The following is a 21,038-nucleotide window of genomic DNA, read 5'->3' as shown; positions in this document are numbered from 1 at the left end:
ACCACAAATATACTCTAATGCAACAGTGAGGCGATTTCATATTTTGAAATTAGCACCTTCTCACTAGAAAAATAATGGTGGAATAGTGTAACAGTGTAATAGACAACTCATACATACAGGAAGCTTTAAGCTTTGTAACTTGGTAGTTCTCTATTCTACGATATACGATTATAATTTTTCCGTTCAAACTAAAATTCAAAGATTCTTGAAATAATTTTTGAAAGCAAGCCAACAGCTTAAACTAGCTTCAGCTGTCGTTAGTAGTTCTAATATTAAATTCATCTTATAGCCAAGTTTGTTTCAGGTTTGCATAATATTCTTGTTTACTCACGAACCGGTAACTTAACCCTAGTCGAAGATTTTAACGGAGCCGCTATTTAAATTAAAGAAAGTAGAACCATATAAACGAAACCTTCTCTCAGTTGTCAAACAAATCTTATGGGAAACATTTTTATGTACGAGTATCACAAAATTTACCTAGAATTTCTCTTTCTTTCCTCAATATTTTCATAAAACAAATTAACAGAATTGTGTATAAAAAACTGTTATAAATTTATTGTCACACCTTTTTCATTAAAACCAAAATCATTTTATAACATAATTGAAAATATTATTTTGAAAAATCAATTGGACAAAAATTAATTTTCCAATTAGCAAATGCAATAAAACCTAAAATGAAAAATATTTTACAAGATGCTTGACATATCAATTTCTTTACTTTAATTACTTGTATTTCATGTAACTTCATAATATGAACACAAGTCATGTTAAATTAGCGATCATATTATTTTTTGTTAGAATTTCCATTTATACATTTATAATTTTAAGCAACAGAATGCGCAAGTTGTCTTCTATGCACCTATAATAAAATACTAGTTTTTATAATAATAACATAAAATTAAAAAAAAAAAAAATTTACTAAGTGTAAATCGTGACAATTTTCTTAAAACTAAAAATTATTCTACTCCTCCTTATTAAAATATTCAAGTCCTTTTATTTGAATGTTAACAACATAAACAAGAATTTGGCATACTCGTAGGTTGCACAAAAATGCACATATTATACTTAGGTAACACTGAATTTCATATATGTAATTATCTGCACACATCTTTTTAAAGATCAAAAATCTTTCGTTAATAAAAATTTTGTTATATAGTCAATTTTTCATCGTTAAAATAATAAAATACAAGTTATTATAAAAATCTTCAATTATGACCGGTTTATTTTTTATAACGCGCAAAAACATATAATTTTCTTGTTTGTAAACAAGTGTTTGTTTATTTGTATGAGAGTATTTGTATCAAGTTTTTGCATACTTTCTCCACATTTAAATTCCTTACAGCCCAATTGAAACCAGATTTTATAAAAATTTACTACCTACTTGATTGCATTTTATTGCACTGAAAATTTGTAATTTCTGTGCAAACAACGTGAAATTATTATCTACATATATATACACTTAAAAAATTTTTAAATATTTTAAGAAAACTAAGTAAATTAAATCAGTGTATATGAAATCTTAAAAATGCTGCATAGTTTTGAAACAAAATTCTATGGTTGCCAGTCAGAACTAATTGAATCAGATTTTGAATAATTGTTTCAAGAAGAGAGATATGGGTTAAGCAACATTTATCTCGTAACCACCGCAGCTATCAATGACTGAATGTAGTTCTCCCTAATATCTCAAGATATCACACAAGCAATTAGACGTGAGCACTCGAATATTGAGAAAATCCCTTCCAAAGCAGCTGTACCTCTTGTCGACCAGAGTAAAACTGTCATGCAAAATATATGTAACCATCACAATCTCGGCAGATCCTCCGGAAAAAGGTGTCAGATTTATGAACCCAGTTTATATAGAAACAATATCCAGTGACAAAGTCAGTAATATCACGAATCTGATTTCGATCCATTTACAGCAACTCTCAGGAAATATTTTTGGAATGGAAGAGGAATCAGCTCTGTACGATGACAAATGGTAATCGTCCGTACCCCCTTGCAAATCAAGCAGAACACCATATCTGCTCTTAATAGTACGAATCAAAAAAAAATTAAACTAATAAAATGAGTGTAAAAATTCAATTTTTATAAATTTAATGAAATTTTCATAAATTACATTGATTTTGTTAAAAACCTCTCACAAATTTTAAAAAAAAATCTCACCTTGGATAGTAAATAAAAATAATCTTAATAGTACAAAAAAAATTCGCAATCTATCCATGTGTTTGTACTCTTGTTCGTATAAGAAAAATTCTATCTAACGGATTAACTTTAAAATACTGCCTTTAATTATTTTAATAATTTTTTAAAAAACTTAATATCAAAAATTTTTATAATAATTTTGTTATACAAATTATCCAAATTTTACTCCAAACAACTTCATAATTACTTAAAAAATTCAACAACCACAATTTAAATTGCACTTGTATACATTCAATAATTCCCCTAATGCAGTTTGTGTAGATGTACATTTTTATTTTAAAAATAATTATTCAACTTTCTATTTGTCTCGAACAAAAATCAAATCAAAAGAAAAACCAAGAAAAAAAGGTCAATGTAAACTTCTCTAAGCCTCTCTTTTGTTTGAATGACAAAAATACGTAACGTAATACATAATATTATTATTGTTTCTGTTTTAAAATGATTGAACGACCTTAAAGGCCATTTAAATTTTTTAGAACGTAAAATTTCATTTTGATATCGTATTCTTAAAATGTATAATGTGTAGTTTGATTGTAAATGTTTGATTAAGTATAAATGCATAGAGAAAAATTTCTCTCTTAATAACAAAATTTCATCTTCATCATACTCATGCTCATACACAGTATTTAAATTATTTACAAAGAGAATAACTGAATAAGAGATAAAAATTTTATGTTGGATTCGAAAATACATATGAAATCATGCAATTTGTTTGATACGTAGGTGCAAATGATTGATAGGTGAAAATGAAACAAAAATATTGTTGTTGATGAATATTTAAATTTATGCAACTGCATTAACAGTTTTTTGGTATGTCAATTTCTTAACTTTTTGAAATGTTGTGAATGTAAAGAGATATGAGGAATGATTCACTATATTATATTTAAGAAAATTTCTCTGGTATTTTAAATTTATTTTACAATTGAGAGTGTTAACTAAATACAAACCAAATGGTTTTTAAACGTATTTCTGAAATGTAATTTTATGAAACAACATTCTTCATAATTTGCTTCTTTTAGGTCCATAATAAGAACTGTGTTCTCTATGACGAATTCTACATTTTCATTACTCAAATATAACAATATTACTATAACAATACTAATTAAATAACATGAAAATTTTCGAATTTCATAAAAACCAAAAAAATATAAAACTGTTAGAGTGTTGACATTTTTTTTTTGTTAACAATCAAAAATGCTCTCTGCTGCCATAAACGATTTATAATTTTCAATCTATTCCAGTCTATAATCTTCGGGCATATATCATTTCGATAATAAAAATAAATTAATCAAATTTTAACTTTATTAACAGTATACCATGTAACTTTTATGATTTTAAATGAATTTATTGTATAGAGTCAGAGCTGTTATAAAAAAAAAGCAATAAGAACGGAAATTTTCAACTTTATTTAATTTTATTATGCCAACAACAACCAACAAACAATAACCACTATTCATTTATAACACATATGCTTTATACATAATTACCGTACACACATAATGTGCATTCTTGTATGTCACGTACATATCGATATATCAAAATACGTGTTAAAATTTTCCAATAAATTTAAATTATTATTTTACTATCGAAAATATCAAATAAAAATAAAAATTTATTTTATATACAGCTAGTTTGTTTGTTTAACTATCCATATAATTAAATAAAAATGCCAAACCTACAACATTACCAACTATGCTTCTCATTTCAATTAATTTTTACCGACCGTATTGTGTAAACAATAGGTAGGTTATGTGATGGCAACAAATTTTGCATATCGAGTTTTCGGTGGGAACGTACTTCTCCATAGTAGGGAAGTGTAAATAAACTATTTTTAGCAACCTGTCGGTCTGTCGGTCTGTCGGTCTGTCGGTCTGTCCGTCTGTCGGTCTGTGTGTGCACGCGTGTATCTCAAGTTCGGCTGAACCGATTTTGATGAAATTTTATATGTAAGTTGGTTTCCACCATGGCACGGATCGATCAACTTTTGGTATATATCAGGCCTCGGGAACTGCACTTTTTGGCGGGCCTGTTTTACATTTTTGAACATTTTGAAGAAAGTATTCAACCGATTTACTTGAAATTTTATATATAAGCTCAGCTCGACCGTACGCAAAAATTCGTATGTTTTGAAAGAAATCAGGCATCGGCAACTAGACGTTTACTACGGGCCAAATATACATTTTTGTGTATATAAAGAGAAATAATCAACCGATTTCATTGAAATTTAATATATGAACTTTTCATATCAAAACAATGAACATATAAATTTTTTGGAAAGATCAGGGCTCGAAAACGGATTTGCGGGCCGATTTTACATTTTTCACCACTTTGAAGAAAGTATTCAACCGATTTACTTGAAATTTCATATATAAGCTTTGCTCGATCATACGCAAAAATTCCTAACTTTTGGAAGAAATCAGGCATCAGCAACTGGGCGTTTACTACGGGCCAAATATACATTTTTGTGTATATAAAGAGAAATAATCAACCGAGTTCATTGAAATTTAATATATGAATTCCTCATATTAAAGCAATGAACATATAACTTTTTTGGAAAGATCAGGGCTCGAGAACTGATTTGCGGGCCGATTTTACATTTTTCACCATATCCACAGAACAAATTGATGGAATTTCTTGAAATTTGATATTTGAGTTCAGGTTGTTACCCAAACTAACTGGCGAGTATTTCAGGGAATTCGGGTAGCACAAAGCGAAACTCTACTAAGAGCCAAACTTACATTTTTCTAAGTATGTTAACTATAAGCTTACTAATGTCCTAAAAATTGGAAAGAAGTATTTAACAGACATTTTTATAATATTCTGTAACACTTTCATTTAACTAGACAATACACAATGCGGTCGGTTATGTGCTGACCACATCAGATTTTTTTTAATATACTGGCAATATTAGGTATTATTTATGAGTTGTAGAACAAAATTTCAAAAATGTATTTTTTAAAAACTTTATTATATTAATTAAAATAATGTTTTTTGGAAGAAAATTTTTAAGATTAACGTTCAATATTTGGAATATAACAATTATAATTAACGGCCCGATTAATTTTTCAAATTCAAAGCTTTTTAAATAAATTCATATATTGAACATGTTATACTCCCGTTATAATTTTACTATGACTACATTGTCGCCTCTTTGCCAAATTATAATCTTACTGGCAACAATGAGCCAATAAATTGTTGTGACATTCAATAACGGCAAATGAGAGACTGCAATTTCGAGTAACTTTCCTCTGAATATATTATTATTATTACTGTTATAAAGGGAATTGTTATGGATTTGTTAAATTCAATAGCTACACTTTAGGACCATACATAATCTGAGAGCCACATTCTAGTAAACTCGAAATGAAATTATACAAGTTACTTAAAATGTTTTTGCCATGAGTTGTTAAATTTTTGTTGTTCTGAATTATATGCTCAAAATGTCTTTATTTTTTGATCGTATTTATCTAAAATTAAAATCTGAACACCTTAAATTTATAACGGTATACATTATACATTATAATTACAAGCTTTTGATTTTATTCTGAATTTAATTTACATATACGATACAGGTGATACGTAATACTATCTTATAAAATATTGATAAAAATCACAGTTCAATATACGTACTTATGAAAAGTAAGTCATTAAAATCTGAGATTGAAACTTAATATGTTATCGTTTTTCAAAAATAAAACCACAACAAAGTTAAATATAATAATAAACTGGATACACATACTTGAAAACATATCCCATTTAAAAGAATGGTGTATGAGACGGTATACGTTGAAGTTTTAGAAAACAGCCCACTGATTTTCATATAACTGAAATAAAAGAAGAAGAACAATAGAGTTTTATGAACGAGAACGCTCTTTCTATTTTGTAATAGTAGCATAATGTTAGATGTCACAACAATAATATAGGCATCAATTGAATAACAATACATTTACTTTCTGTTGTGATTAATGTAATGTCAATAGAAGCGAGTGAAATATGATGAATGAAATTCATTTTGTTTTTTATTATATAATTTTTATAAAATAAATACATATAAGGCACGCGCCCACATGCAACTTTTCTATTTTGTTTTTCTTCAGAGGTAGCATGAATATAATAAAAATTAACTTATGTTTCCCCGACATTTCAAAAATTTAACCTAATACCGTAAATGCAATCAAAATTATACAACCTGAGTGAAGTGCAACCAGAAAATAATATACAATACTTAGTATTGAATAAAAATATACGATATTCAAGTTTGAATACATTGCAATGCAATTAATGTTATTTCCTGTGGTTTAATAATAACAATGTTATCATAATATTTTCTTATTTGAAACAAAAAATTTTATAAACAAAATACAAATACGATAAAATAACTCAATTCATTTCAAAGCTCTTAAATCAATTTACCATTTTAATATTGGAAATTAAATGCATTATTTTTCTATGAAAAATTGAAAAAAAAATATTGTATCCGCATGAAAGAGAAAAAGAGAAAATTGAAAACCATCATAGATTTTTAAGGTAGGATTCTTTAAAAAATTAACAAAAGAGTAATATCGTATATATTATTTTTCTCTTAAAACATAATTTATTTTATCATTTCTGTAATTTATTTGTTTTATTTGTTTTTCTTCTTATTAAATTTTTTTATGGTAAATTTTTTTCTCCATATTATATAGGTTTATTCTCTCAATTTAATAGGAAACACATAAAAATTAAAAATAATTCTCCTCTTTCTGTTTTATGATTTTCTTTAACTAATTACGATAAGTTTAAGAAATCTCCTATTTCAATATCGTTTTCTTTCTTCTGTGATTTTTTTTGTACCCAATGGCTAAAAACATATTGACTAAAAATATATTGAGAGAAATTACGATACGATATAATAAAATATATTTCGTATGAATCGTGAGTGTTTCCTTTTCCAATTCAATTACGATTCAATCTCTTTTTCTTGAATTTCCGTTTTTCTCTCGTATTTTATGATTGTAAATTCTCAACTCAGCAATTCCACATTTTTATTTTATTTTCGATGTAATTTAATATTCTCGCTATTCAATCTCGCTATTCACCAATTTTTTCTTTCTCTCAATTTAACTTTTCTCATAATTTCGTTCTTCTTTTTAATTCAGAAATTTTATGTTCTTCGCTTTCTCCATTTATAATTTTGTACACTGCGTCGTTTTTTTTTTCTTTCATTTTTTTTTCGTTCTTATAATTTTTCACCTTTAAATTTTTGATTTTTTGTTGTTTTTATTTTGTTAACCTCAACTTTTTAACAAAATATATACGAAAGTACGACGGATGGAGACAGAATTGTGAATATTTGATGATGATAACCAAGTATAAAGAAATACCGAGAAAACACCAACGAGAAGAAAAAAAACCAAAAGTGAGTTTTGAATTCTTTTTGAATAACGCAACGCTATCTTATATGACTCTGCTGCTGACTGAATATTCCACTATTTTTTTTTGCATTGTATAAAAGTATACGCGTTTGTACAATGTTGTAACATTTTTATGTTGTTGTTGTTTTATTTACTATTGTGCTGGATTGGATACATGATATTTTTGTGTATAACTTTATTTTTATTTCGTTTTCGTCTCATTTGAGTAGGTATCGTATTTTATTTTGGATAAGGTTATTGAGATATGGGAGCGAAAAAAATAAATTAAGTATTAGCGAAAAATACTGTTGAAAAAAAAATCAGAGCATTCAATAAAACGAAAATAACAAGAATGAATTTTCGTTTTTTCGTGTAGTCTGTACATTTTCTTCTTTTTGTTTTTTGGTTTTCAGAGTGAAAAAATGATATTTGAGCTCTTTGGATGAGTTTCATTAACTATAAGCAGAGCGCCTGCAACACAAAAATTATACCAACAACAATAATATTAGGCAGCTAAAATAATATTTAAAAAAAACAAAAAACAAGCAAGAGCTTAGCTCCCTAGCCTAGTTGTTGAGTACCACGAAGTATTGGAATTTTTTTTCTTTTATGTTTTTCTGCTACATTTCGTTGTACTCCTTGTGTATTGTTTATGATTCTTTTTCATTTTTTTGTAGTTCTGTTTTTCTCAATTTTTTTTTTTTATTTTTATTGTTTTCTTCGTATATCAATTTTGTGTATGTTTTATTTTTTCTCTCTTATTGTTTTAATTTTTTTTTTTTTTGGAGGTATTTCGTTTCTGAATTAAAACCAATCTAATCAGTATACATTTCTCCGTGATTCAATTCGGTATGTTTGAAAATCGGTCATTTGGTTAGTTTTGTGTTTTTTTTATTTCTTTTTTTTTTCTTTGATTAAAAAAAAATAAGAAGGAAAATATAGAGTAAAGGAAGAAGAAAAAAATCCAATTTCAATTTTGAATAAATAAGAAAGAAAAAATAAATTTACCATTATTTAAAGTGAGCCTAAAAGTATGCTACAAGAAAATAAATTTTTTTATGTTTTGTGCAAAAATTATGTTTTCAGTTTGTATTTTTTGTTTTAATTTAAATTGTTCTAAAAGTTTTTGAGTTAAATTTTTTTCTTTGAACAACATTAGTAAAAAAATTTTTCTCTGTGATGCAATAAAAATTAAATTTTATTCGAAAATATTTTAAATTACAAAGAGGATTTCAGAAATTTAAAATCATATTATAAGGTATTCAATAAAGGAATATTTGAAAATAAGGTAAAAATAATAGTGAAATTTATTCTACCTCCCACGCCTCATCATAATATATACCTACACTTATCTTTGTACGAGGAAAATTTTTGTTTAAATCGACAAAAGATATTTTTTTTTTCTGTGTTATTCTTGTGTGTTACCTACCTACCTATATATTTTTTTCTTTTACCTAATAAAAAATTATGTAGGCCAAATATTTTTATTTGGCTTTAATTCAACAATAATATATAGAAAATATTTCTGTACAAATATTATAAAAATTAAAATAATTTCAACAATTACCATTAAAAATAAAATTATTTAAATTAAGAATTTGTAATTTATAATGAGTGAAGAGGCAAATATTATAGCATAGGCATATAAAATTATAGAGGGATTTAAATTAGGAATTCGTAATTGGGAATAAAAAAGAGCATAGTGTTTTAGTATACTTAAAGATATAGTAAGGTAATTTTGCTTATTTATATGAAAAAATATTTTAGTTTTATTCGATAAATGCAACAAAATATATACACTTTGTCTATATTGCATTATTGTATGGTATTTAGGGTATTTTTTTTTTTAAATTTATTAAAAATTTTTGTTTTCTAAATTAATTATTAATTAAATTTATGCCTTATAATTAAAATATTTAATATTGTGTTTGTATGTAGCTTAAAATTATTTTGCTGGTCAGTTTCAATTAAAATCACTTAAGTAGACTTTTAGGCGTTTATATTAAACAAAATTTATGGTATATATACCATATTTAAATATATATATATAAGTTATATTTTAAATGAATCTATTTATGTACATACAAACATATAGTTTCTTTGCATTACTACAATATTAGAATGAAATTAGAAACAATATTACAATACTTAAGGGCCTTAATTATAACAATTAAATTTAATAAAATTTTGGCATTAATGTTGATTCCACCATAAAAATGAAAATATTTTTAAAAATTAAGTCTAAATTATAATTTATTACTGTACATTCAAGTTAAAATTTTTAATAATATATTAAAAACACAAAAAAAAAAGAGTAATAAAATATTCACAGAAAACGAAGAAGAAAAAAAGAGTAAAATAGTAACTAACATAAAGTAGTTAAAATTATAACAAGTGATTTTTTATAAAAGAAAAAAACAAAAAAAAAAAAAATCATAAGGAATCGCATATTTTATTAAGAAAAAAATGTTTAAAGAGAAAAAATATACGACAATTACGATATAGGTAGAAACAAACCCAATACCAATGTAATATAAAACGTATATACTTAATTCTTTTAAAAATTATACACATATGTACACTTGTAAATACTCTTATGTATATAGGCAAACGTTATACTATATAGGCATAAAATTATAGAGGCATACAAGAGTTTTAAAAAACCAGTTATTAAAAATACTGGTTAATTCTTTTAACTGGTCTCTCTGATTTGTTTTTTTTCTTTGTTTTTTTTTTATCGTTTTACGTTCTTCTTGTTATTTTTCTTGTTATTATTTATTTTGTTATTATTATTTTTATAATAAAAATTTTTATTATAAATTTTTTAGTTTTTATTTAAGTAATTTTATATTTACAAAATTCGATGGAATAAAAAAATAAAATAAAAATTTTATTTAAAAATTTTAAATTTTTTATTTTTAACTTATTTACAGTGAAAATTATAAGAAGATATTGAAAAAAATTTAATATTAAAAATTAAATAAAAAAAAAATTATTTTATTTTTTTTAATAAAGTGCATTCTATTTTGCTTACTAGAAAAATTTATAGATTCTCTGTAAAATATGAGATGGTCTAGTAAAATTCTTTGAAATTAATTTAAAAAAAAATTAATAAAAATTTATAATATTAATAAAGAAAAATTGAAGAATTGTGCAAAATAAGATGAAAAAATAATAAAATAATTAAAAATTGTAGAAAAGAAAGGAAAAAGAATTGAAAAAAAATTCCTCAACTCTCGTTCATTTGATTTTTATTTCGTTACACAAAAATTTCATTTCGTTTATTTAATTTCGTATTTTCTTTTTTGTATAATTGAATTGTAACAAAAATATTTCATATTTAAAATCAAAATATCAATTGAAAATTTATAAAAATAACAAAATTATCAAATAAAAAAATAAAGTGATAAATAAAAAAATTTTACAATTTACATTTTTCTCTATTGTGAATTGTTTATACTAATATTATTACAAAATATTATTTAATACTGACAAATTTATAAAAAAATTAATATTTATAACATAAAAACTTAAAATATTTTAAACATAATATTAAAAAATAAAGAAAAATTGTGTAAATTTATAAAACTAAAGTAAAAAAAAAATAAACTAATTGGCAGTATAGGATACCAATTTTTTTTTTTCTAAAAGAAAAATAATCAACAATTAAAAAATTTTAAATTAAATTATGCCGAGTTATTTATCTACAATACTAGGCAATTAAGGTAAGTTTTCTAAATGAATATTAAATAAATATCAGGTTTTTCAACTTTTTTCAAAATTACTTTTATTAAAGGTTTATAAAATTTAGAATTTATTCTATTTGTTAAGAAATTTTATTAAATATTTTGCAAGAATACCGTTATTTAAGTCTATGTATTACATGAAAAATTACTTTTTCAAAATTGAAAATTTTTATCAATACGTTAAGAAGTGTCACTAGTGTCCTGCGTAAATAGCTTAAAGTCGAACAATATACTCTAAACGTGGTATTGGAAAAATTATTCATTAAGCAATGGTTGTGATCAAATGAAATAAGCACATCTCATACACTAAAACGAAATGATGTCCCAGAACTGGGTTTTGTTATACAAACAGTTCTTTTCAAAAATTTTGCTTAATCCAGGAACGAGTTTAAGTCCAAGAATATCATATGGTTTTAAAGAAAACCTTTTTAAGTCGATAGCCTTGTTTCGATTAAATCAACTTGAATTTTGAGATTAATTTTCCAAGGGGAAAAAAAACTGTTGCTTTTTATTCCTTTTCCTTTAGTTTAGATTGAGGTGCAGTAATTTAATTTTGACAGACCGAACTATACAGGTGTTTAATTTGTTGTTAAATTAAAAACTTGCTATTTGGAACTCTTCATGTATAATCATGGAAAATTGACAAGCAACTTGAATTGATGCAATAAGAATCTCTTTTATCAGGCACTTATTAAATTTATTTTTCTAAATCAAAGTTTAAATATTTTAATATAAAAATTATTAAGAAGTCATAGTACGACTTGACTGCCATCATAGTACGACTGCATAAAAAAATTTAATATAAAAATTTCAACCTTATAAAACAATAATATAAAATTTTAAACTCACAACACTGTTGAAGAATGTAATCCAACTTATTATGTTATACTCACCATTTATTGAAATTCGCAATATTATACAAAAGTTCATGAATACACTTATTACTTAATATACGTGAAATATACTTTGCACAAGATTTATTCAAAGAACCACAATAACCATATACGTATATGAAATGCTTTAAGCAGAGATAAGAAAATATCCTTTTGATTTGAAAATCAAAGCTTTTTTAATCAAATTTCAAAAATAAGAGAAGCGTAAATGAAGTATATGTCCTAACCGAATACTTATAGTTTATATTATTTAATAAATCAAATATTAGATTGTAATGTACAATCTATAAATCAAAATATTCAAGTATACACCTACATTTCATCTTAATTTTAATATTATTATATTATGAGTATTAGCTTTCTTGATAATTTAATTCAATTTCGATCAATAATTTTGGTATATTCACACGAATAATATCTATATATATAAGATTTCATATCCTCTCATATAATATGTACTCAAAAAATAATAATTTTGCTCAAATATACATGCGACTTACGAGTACGATATAGATTTCTAATATAATATGAATTAAAGATGAAAATATTTGTGTCACTTTTAATCTCATTGAAATTTTCATTCATCATAACATTTAAATATATGATTACAATTTTTAGACTCTACTTATATACATACTCGTATATATACGAATAATCTTAATACGTTATAACTGAATGAATAAAATTTGATTAAAAAACAATTCAAAAATTAAACCAACCCCCATATACACATAACATTTTGAAACATTTCACTTACAGTCCCTAGAAAAAAAAAAAAAACCATTCACAGAGAGAGAAAAGAAAAAAAATGTAGGTTGATTGTTGATGATGAAAGAGTTATTAATAATTGTAAGTATGTAAATATGTATAAAGTACATATGCAAATGAAAATTATTTTGAAAATAAAGGTACTCGTGTGTGCATACAAATATATATTATGTACATATGTAAAAATAACTAATTTAATAACACAAGCAGAATATTATAAGTGCATATCTGAGGGAAAAATACAAAATAAAACAAAAATAAATGAGTAAAAATTTCACTTCAGTGCACAAAATTTTCATTTTCAACCAAAATGATTTTTTTTTTTTAATTGTTATACGAAACAGAACTTTATTAAGCTATTTATGTGTATGTATAATTGTATATATGTAATATAATAATGATGCATTATATACAAGTGATGGTATTCATACTACTTTTTGTTCGTTGACCATCAACAAAAAAAAAACTCAAAATTACCCACAATAAACCATTGTATACCAACAATATTTTAAAACATAAAAAAAAATCTAATTAATTTTAAAATACAGAAAAAACAAACTAAACCAAATATATAATAATTATATATATATATATGAGTGTGCACACATATAAAATGAATTTTTTTTTTATATCCTTTTTTAATATCCTTTGAAAATATTAATGAAATTTCAGTCTCTTTTAAAATTTATTTATTAAGTTAATTTTTTAACAAAACTAAATTTAATTAAAAATTTCTAATTTAAAAATATATGTATATTATATATATGCATGTGGTATATTATAATTTTTTATTGATATATATGCATATAATTGTGGTATATAAATTCAATTCATTAAAAATAATATGAAAATTTAAAAAAAAATTAAAAAAAAAATTTTATGAAAAATCTTATCATTTATTTTAAAAATTATAGAAAAATTAAATGTTTTACACAATGATGGTCCTTTATAATGATGATCGTTTGATAATTTCAGAATAATAATTCTATATGGTTTTGGCGTTCACTGAAAAATTTTTGCACATAATACTGTAATTATACTTAAAGTTGAGGTGAAAAATTATTAAAAAATATTCATGTATGAAAAATAATTAAAGTAAATCAATGTAAAACAATGTTTGGAATTAGGTGATTCTAGTTATATATGTTATAGAATTACTCCGAAAACTGTATTAGAACAGAACAAAATAATATGCTCATCTTAACATGGCACATACCTAAATTCAAAGCTTTAACGTAGCACTCAAAAGTTGAACTAACTTAAAAATTTCTATACCTGACCTAAAAATAAAGCCTTGTACCGGAATAAATAATGGGTATAACTACTTCTCTCAACTGCTCCACTGTATTGGCTGGAATATAGCTAAAATTGTTATATACGCTTAGACTACACCCTTAATTGTAATACAAGCATTAGTAATTACATAGAAAATTCATTGTTATATGAAACGCATTTCTATTTCTGCTGTATTGAACATTCCCAATAGAAAAATATTATAAAAAGTACTTTTGGTATGTTGAAAAATTTAAAAAAAATTATTCTTCGATAAAGTGAAAATAATGGGTTTTTTTTTAAAACTAGGACAAATTTCAGATGAATGCTGCATTAAAGAACACTAGAATCAATGAATTTAGGTTAAAAAAAAAATTTTCGCGTTAAAGTTTAAATTATTGATTGCTCTTATTTTAATTTGCTCATAAATGTATATGCAGGGTCATGTGGTCGAATAAGTGCTTGAATTTAATAGTTGACATCCTTTTTTATATACAACTAGATTAAATGTAGTTTAATCACAGTTCGAAGGGCATTTTAGAAAAACAAACGAAAGAAATAATTGTTTTCGTTAAGTATTTAGAAAACTTTATTTAATTTATGAGTTTAATCAAAATTAAGTACATAAATAAATCAGAATAAAATCAATTATTGCACTCAAATAAATTGTATATACATAAATAACTTATATATGAAGATAGCAATGGTTTGTTATCTAAGTAGCTGATTAAGCTGTAAAGGCGCTTATAATACTTAAGATTTATTAAGAGTTGTTGTTAGAAATTTCAGAATTTATGTTATTAATATTAATACTTTGATACATTTATTCCGAAATGGTGCTTGTAGGGAAAATTTGCCACTCTTAACTTATTTTATGAGCTATTAAAATAAAAATAAGATGTTCAAATGCAGCCAAATTGTACATTTTCGTTAATAATGCAATGAGTTAACAATTTGGCATTATTTTTAATTTTTTATAATAAAAATATCTCTAAATATAGACTTGGTTGAAAATAAACATAAAATTACATTTAATTTTTGAAAATCTTTTCAGCAAACTACAATTCAATAATTATTGAGCATAATTCAATATTATAATTCAATAATATTATCGAAAACAAGTCTTCTCAAAATGCACTATTAATTATCAACAGAAACTTCATGCTTAAAAGACAACAATTTGTACTACCTTATTTATAATACCATTTATTGGATCCAAAACCCTAGAAAATACCCACCTGTACAATAAATATATAAGAATTTTACATAACATTCCCATAGTTCCATTGTTTTAACATACAATAAATTTAAATCTCTTTTACATTTTTACCACTAAAATTTTATAGCATCTTCATTAAATTATTAAAACAATCTATAGGTAATATAGTGAGTGGGTGAGCTGGGTGAGAAATAACATATTATACTTTCACTCATATCCGTACAATAAATTTTTAAAGGTATAACTTAAATTCTACCTTTTATATTTTAGGGAGGATGTTCCAAGTATAATTAGGTTGGCATTTTTATATACCAAAATAATAATAATTTCTAAATTAAACCTGAATATATGCGTATGTGTGTGTGGTTTTTTTCTTGTTTATAATAAAAAAAAATATTAGTTTTTGTTTTATTTTTTTAAAGATACTTATCAAACCTAAATCAAATCAAAAACAGGAATTTTTACAGAAATTAAACCTAATTAGATTTTAGATATTTTTTGTGTATATGTATATGTATATGTATATGTTTATAATGTTCATATGTCAAGAACTAAAGATGATAACTCCATTAACAACATTTCAATTTCTCATTCTTTTATTCCTTCTACGAGTATGAGTAAGAAAATTTTTCTGTTTCCAAGAAATTTTTATCAAAATTTTTTTTTAATTTAATAAACTTATTAACAAAAACACATACACACTATACTTATATGTATGAATCCCTTTTCAAATACACGATGGTAAGACAAAAATATTTTTAAAACATTGAAAATTAAATAAAATTTTGTTGTTGTTTTTTCTATTTCATTTTATTTTTTTAATTAAAATTAAATTCTTAAAGTGACAAGAAATATTCTATTTGGCTTTTTTTTAGCACTTTTCCAAAAAATTTTTGAAAAAAAGTGCTTATTAGTTTCACTCTGTCCGTCCGTCCGTCCGTCCGTCTGTCCGTGTGTCTGTTTACAAAACTTCTACACCCTTGAAGATAGAAAGCTGAAATTTTGTATGTACATAGATCTTTACTAGAAACTTATTTCCGTAGAACAAAATTTTTACCTATCTCCCCCCCTCTAGAAGTTATACCCTTCCAAAACCTTAAAAATGGCCTTTTTTAACTATTTGTTGCAATGAAACCATAAGCATTTTTAAAATTTTGCAAACGCATAAAGACAGCGGCTTGCTTCCCCTAGCGCGATATACTATAGTTAAACTTTAGAAAAACAAAATGGCCGTTCAAATTTACCGTTATCTAAAGTCTTTTTTTTCCAAAATTTTGATTTCGTTTTTCTTCTAGACCCCAGCCTGTGGAAGCTTGAAATTTTAGGGGCTTATAGACATTAACAAATAGTTCATTTCGTTAGAAGAAAATTTTTTTCCATCTCCACCCCCTCTCAAGTTATCGCCTCTTGAAATTTGTAAAATTTGAATTTTTGGCGCCTTATATTTCCAAAATCGCAAACGTTTTCAAATTTCTATAAACATAAAAAGTTAGCGGTAAATTCCGTGACATTAAAAAATATAATTATTTTTCTTAACTCACACAATTAACCCTTAAAATCGAGCATTATGTTAACACCTCTTTATATTAATTTTTGCTTAATTTCAAAGACTGCATGAATGCATCATCCTAAATATATGCAATCCTAGAAATAGTTAAATATGAATGAAATTAATTTTAATAGTGTGATAAGTATGCATAGACTGTATTTAAAAGCAGAATTTTCACTTGATGAAGGGAAAAGTGCTACAATACAAACCATTGGTTTGACCCAACTTTATTTCCACTCATTTTAATATTTTTTTTTTTTTCATTTAATACAAAGTATAACATACATTATAATGGTGTATGTTTTAAAGTGTACATGTTACATAATAATTCTGGTATAAATATATACAAATGACAACATATTTACTTAAAATATATGTACATTAAAATTATTACATATAAATATTACAAATATATTTTTAGTTATAAAATAAAGCATAATATTTTTAAATACGGTATAAAACTCAAAAAAAAAAAAAATATGTTACTCTATTATGGGGGGGGGGGGAAAAAAATATTTTTTTTTTACATTTCTACAAAACTACATCATACAAACATTAATATTTTCCATATATAAATTATCTAACCTGTTATGATATACTATACACACGTCTACACATTCCATATACAACATTGTATATGTATATACACTTAAATCCTTTTATAACTTTTACATATTTTATGTATGTGATATAAGTGGGTACCTTACAAATTTTACATTGTAACATAATGTTTTCTATATTCATATATAGAACATATAGACCTTATACAACAAAATTGGAAAAAAAAAATTTAAAAAAGGAAATCTAGGAGCAAATTTATAAAATAGCATATAAACAGTTAAAAAATTCATAAAAAAAATTTTAGTATACATATACGGAGGAGGAGGAGGGGGGGAGGGTGGTTGATTGTTTAAAATATTATTAATAAAATAAAAAAAGGAAATTTGAAGAAATAAAATATAAGCCCTCAAAAAAAAAAAAAAAATTTGTAAAATTGAAGGTAAATTCAAGTACAAATAAAATTTCTGTTATATATTGACATTGCAAAATAAGTAGTAAAAAAAAATTTCTAGTACAATTTCCTTAAAATTTTAGTGCAATTTAGTTGTAAATGCTATAGAGTTTACAAATTAAATTCTAAAATAAAATATTGAGAATTAAAATTCGAAATTTTTTATAATAATAATATATAAGAATTTTTAGTCTATATGATTCCGAATTCTGAAAAAATTATAACTAAGGTTAACTTACATTAATATTTGTTAAAAAGTTTTTGTTCCAGGAGGTTTTCAAATCATATTTAACCATATACCTGTATCTGACACAGAAATGGATTTATAATTAAAATATTGAAATGAGAAAAAACAAAAAACATTCGAGATTGAGTACAAGTCCTTGTAACCCAGAACCTATTACACCTTGTATTTTATTACCGTAAAAAACTTTTATCTACTCGTGAATGTCTACACAATGATATGTTGCTTGTACACTTGGAAGCGGTACTATACGTACATTTTACCCTATAAACTTAAAAAATTTCAATAAAAAAAAAAAATTATTAAAAATTTAAAAATGAAATTTAAAAATATTTTTCAATATTTAGGCCAAACGAATATTTAAGCATATATTCACCTCAATACATGAAAACTTTATAGCTATAACTATAACAATAAATCGAATAGTTGACATAATTTATATGAAAACTCTTATATCATTGGAAACCTATATTCACATTTTTATTTTATATTTCATTATAACAAATATAAAAACTATGTCATTTCGTAAAAAAAAATTACAAAGAACTAAAAATAAAATAAAAATTTAAATATTATAAAAAAATTGCATACGAATAGGCGCATTTTTTTTTTTAACTCACGTTTCTGTAACATAAAAATATTAATCATTTTTAATATTGACAAGAAAAAGTACAATTTACTCTTAAAATTTCAAGTACAATTGCACTTTTCTAGATTTAAAATACAACTCTCTTCATTTCTAAAATAATAACATTAAAAATATACAAGTTAGTGGAAAAAATATTATTATGTAGATTGTCTACTTGTACCGAGCAAAAAAACATAATTTTCAACATGCATAATAAGAGTTATTCACTTGTTTTTATAGTCTTGCTTATATTGTATAAGAATACATGCCTGCAACACTATCACACAATATACAAGTGCGTACACTGTTCATATGTGCCTATGAATAGTACTCACATTCACACAAACCCTCATTCATAAACCGCACAAAATGTAAAAATTTTTATCCATACTAAAATATATACGGTAAAAAAAAAAATCCTTAATAATTCTTAATTTTTTTTATTATTTCTTTTTTTTCATCCTGATGTCATATTAACCAACATAAAATAGAGTTTATCCTTTTTTATGTTTACCAAAAAAAAAAAATAAATAAAAAAATATTGAAATACTTCTATTATAGTAGGCATAAAAATCGTCCTTTTTCTCTTCCACATTTTGTTTTTACTTACGTGTTTTGGATTTTTTTTATTTTTTTTAATATTTAATCGTCCTCTCTCGTTCTATCTCAATATGCAATGGCCCTGTTCTATTTCATTTAGTTTTTTATATTTTTTTTTTGCACTCTCTGTGAAATTTTCTAATACTAACAAAATTTATGCTCATTTTTTTGTTTTTTATTTTCATTTTGTTTGTTTTTTTGCGTATTTGAAAAAAAAATTTGTTTTTTTTTTCTCTGTGTTGTTCTCTGTGTAATTTATATTATTATTTCCCGTTATTAAAGGAAATTTATTTTTCTTTTTTTTAGTTTTTTAATTTTCATTTTCAATTTTTTATTGTTTTGTACTTTTAACACGAATCACCTGAAATAATATCTAAAAAAGCAAAACAAGTTTTTAGTTAAAGGGTATACCTGCTATATACTCTCTTAGTCATTTTATCCCACTCATTCAATCATTCGTTTATCCAATCAACCATTCATTGAAATGAATGAATATAAAAAAAAAAAAACAAGAAGAAAAAAACAGTTGTTCTTATTCATTCATCCATCTAAATTTATATCTAAGCCCCTATATCTATAACAAGTATACGGAACTAGCCATTAATTGTAGTGTGTATTAGGTGTGCATAAATGAATGTAAAAAAAAAAAATTTTATAAATTGCAGAGCAAGGTTTTTAGCCTTAAAGAATTAAAGTTTTCCGATCAAATCTATGTGCCTATGTACGAATTGTATTATATACATAAACGTATGTGGTGTTGGTAGTTATGTATGGAACCTTGTGCAAAATTAACCCCTAAATGTTTGTTTTTATTTTGTTAAATTCTGTTTCACATTCAATTGAGTAACTGTAATATAAAAAAAAAAAAACAAAAATATTTTATGCTTTTGTTAAATTTTTTCTTTGTTTTCGTACTTCATTTTTTTCTCTGTGTTTTTCTATACATTTTTTAATTATTATTTTAATATTTTTTTATATTTTGCTTTTAGTTCAAATTTCCTTTTGTTAAAAATCAATTTTTTTTTTGTATATCTTTTGTTTTAATTTTACAATCTTTTGTTTGCAGTTGTGTAAACTTTTAGGTTATCTTTGGACATAAAAAATGAACCTTTCTCAAGTTTTTTTTTCTACATATATTTTTTTTTATAAATATAATCTTGCTAAATGACTTTGTTGCAGGAATTTATAAATATTAAAGTAGTTTCCTTAGAAATTATGGTTTATTGCCATAGATTGAAGCTATATAGAGAAAATTGTCTTGATACTCCAGTCAAAAACCCTCATTAGACTATTTAATTTAATATTATTTATAATGAAGTATGTATTTGCATTTTGTAATGGAGGAAAATGTCATAACATATTTAATATGATTTGAAATTTAACCTGAGCATATTATTGATTAAACTTGGGTAAGCACCAGAGGGTTAACATTTTACCATTATAAAATTTAATGCTACGTTCAGTTTTAATGGATTCTGTATTCAATACCAAAAGTGAATAAGCTAAATTATC

This window comes from Condylostylus longicornis, unplaced genomic scaffold, assembly GCF_029603195.1.
Source record: "Condylostylus longicornis isolate FDR11 unplaced genomic scaffold, ASM2960319v2 ptg000013l, whole genome shotgun sequence".
Lineage (NCBI taxonomy): Eukaryota > Metazoa > Arthropoda > Insecta > Diptera > Dolichopodidae > Condylostylus > Condylostylus longicornis.
This window is presented reverse-complemented; position numbering follows the sequence as displayed.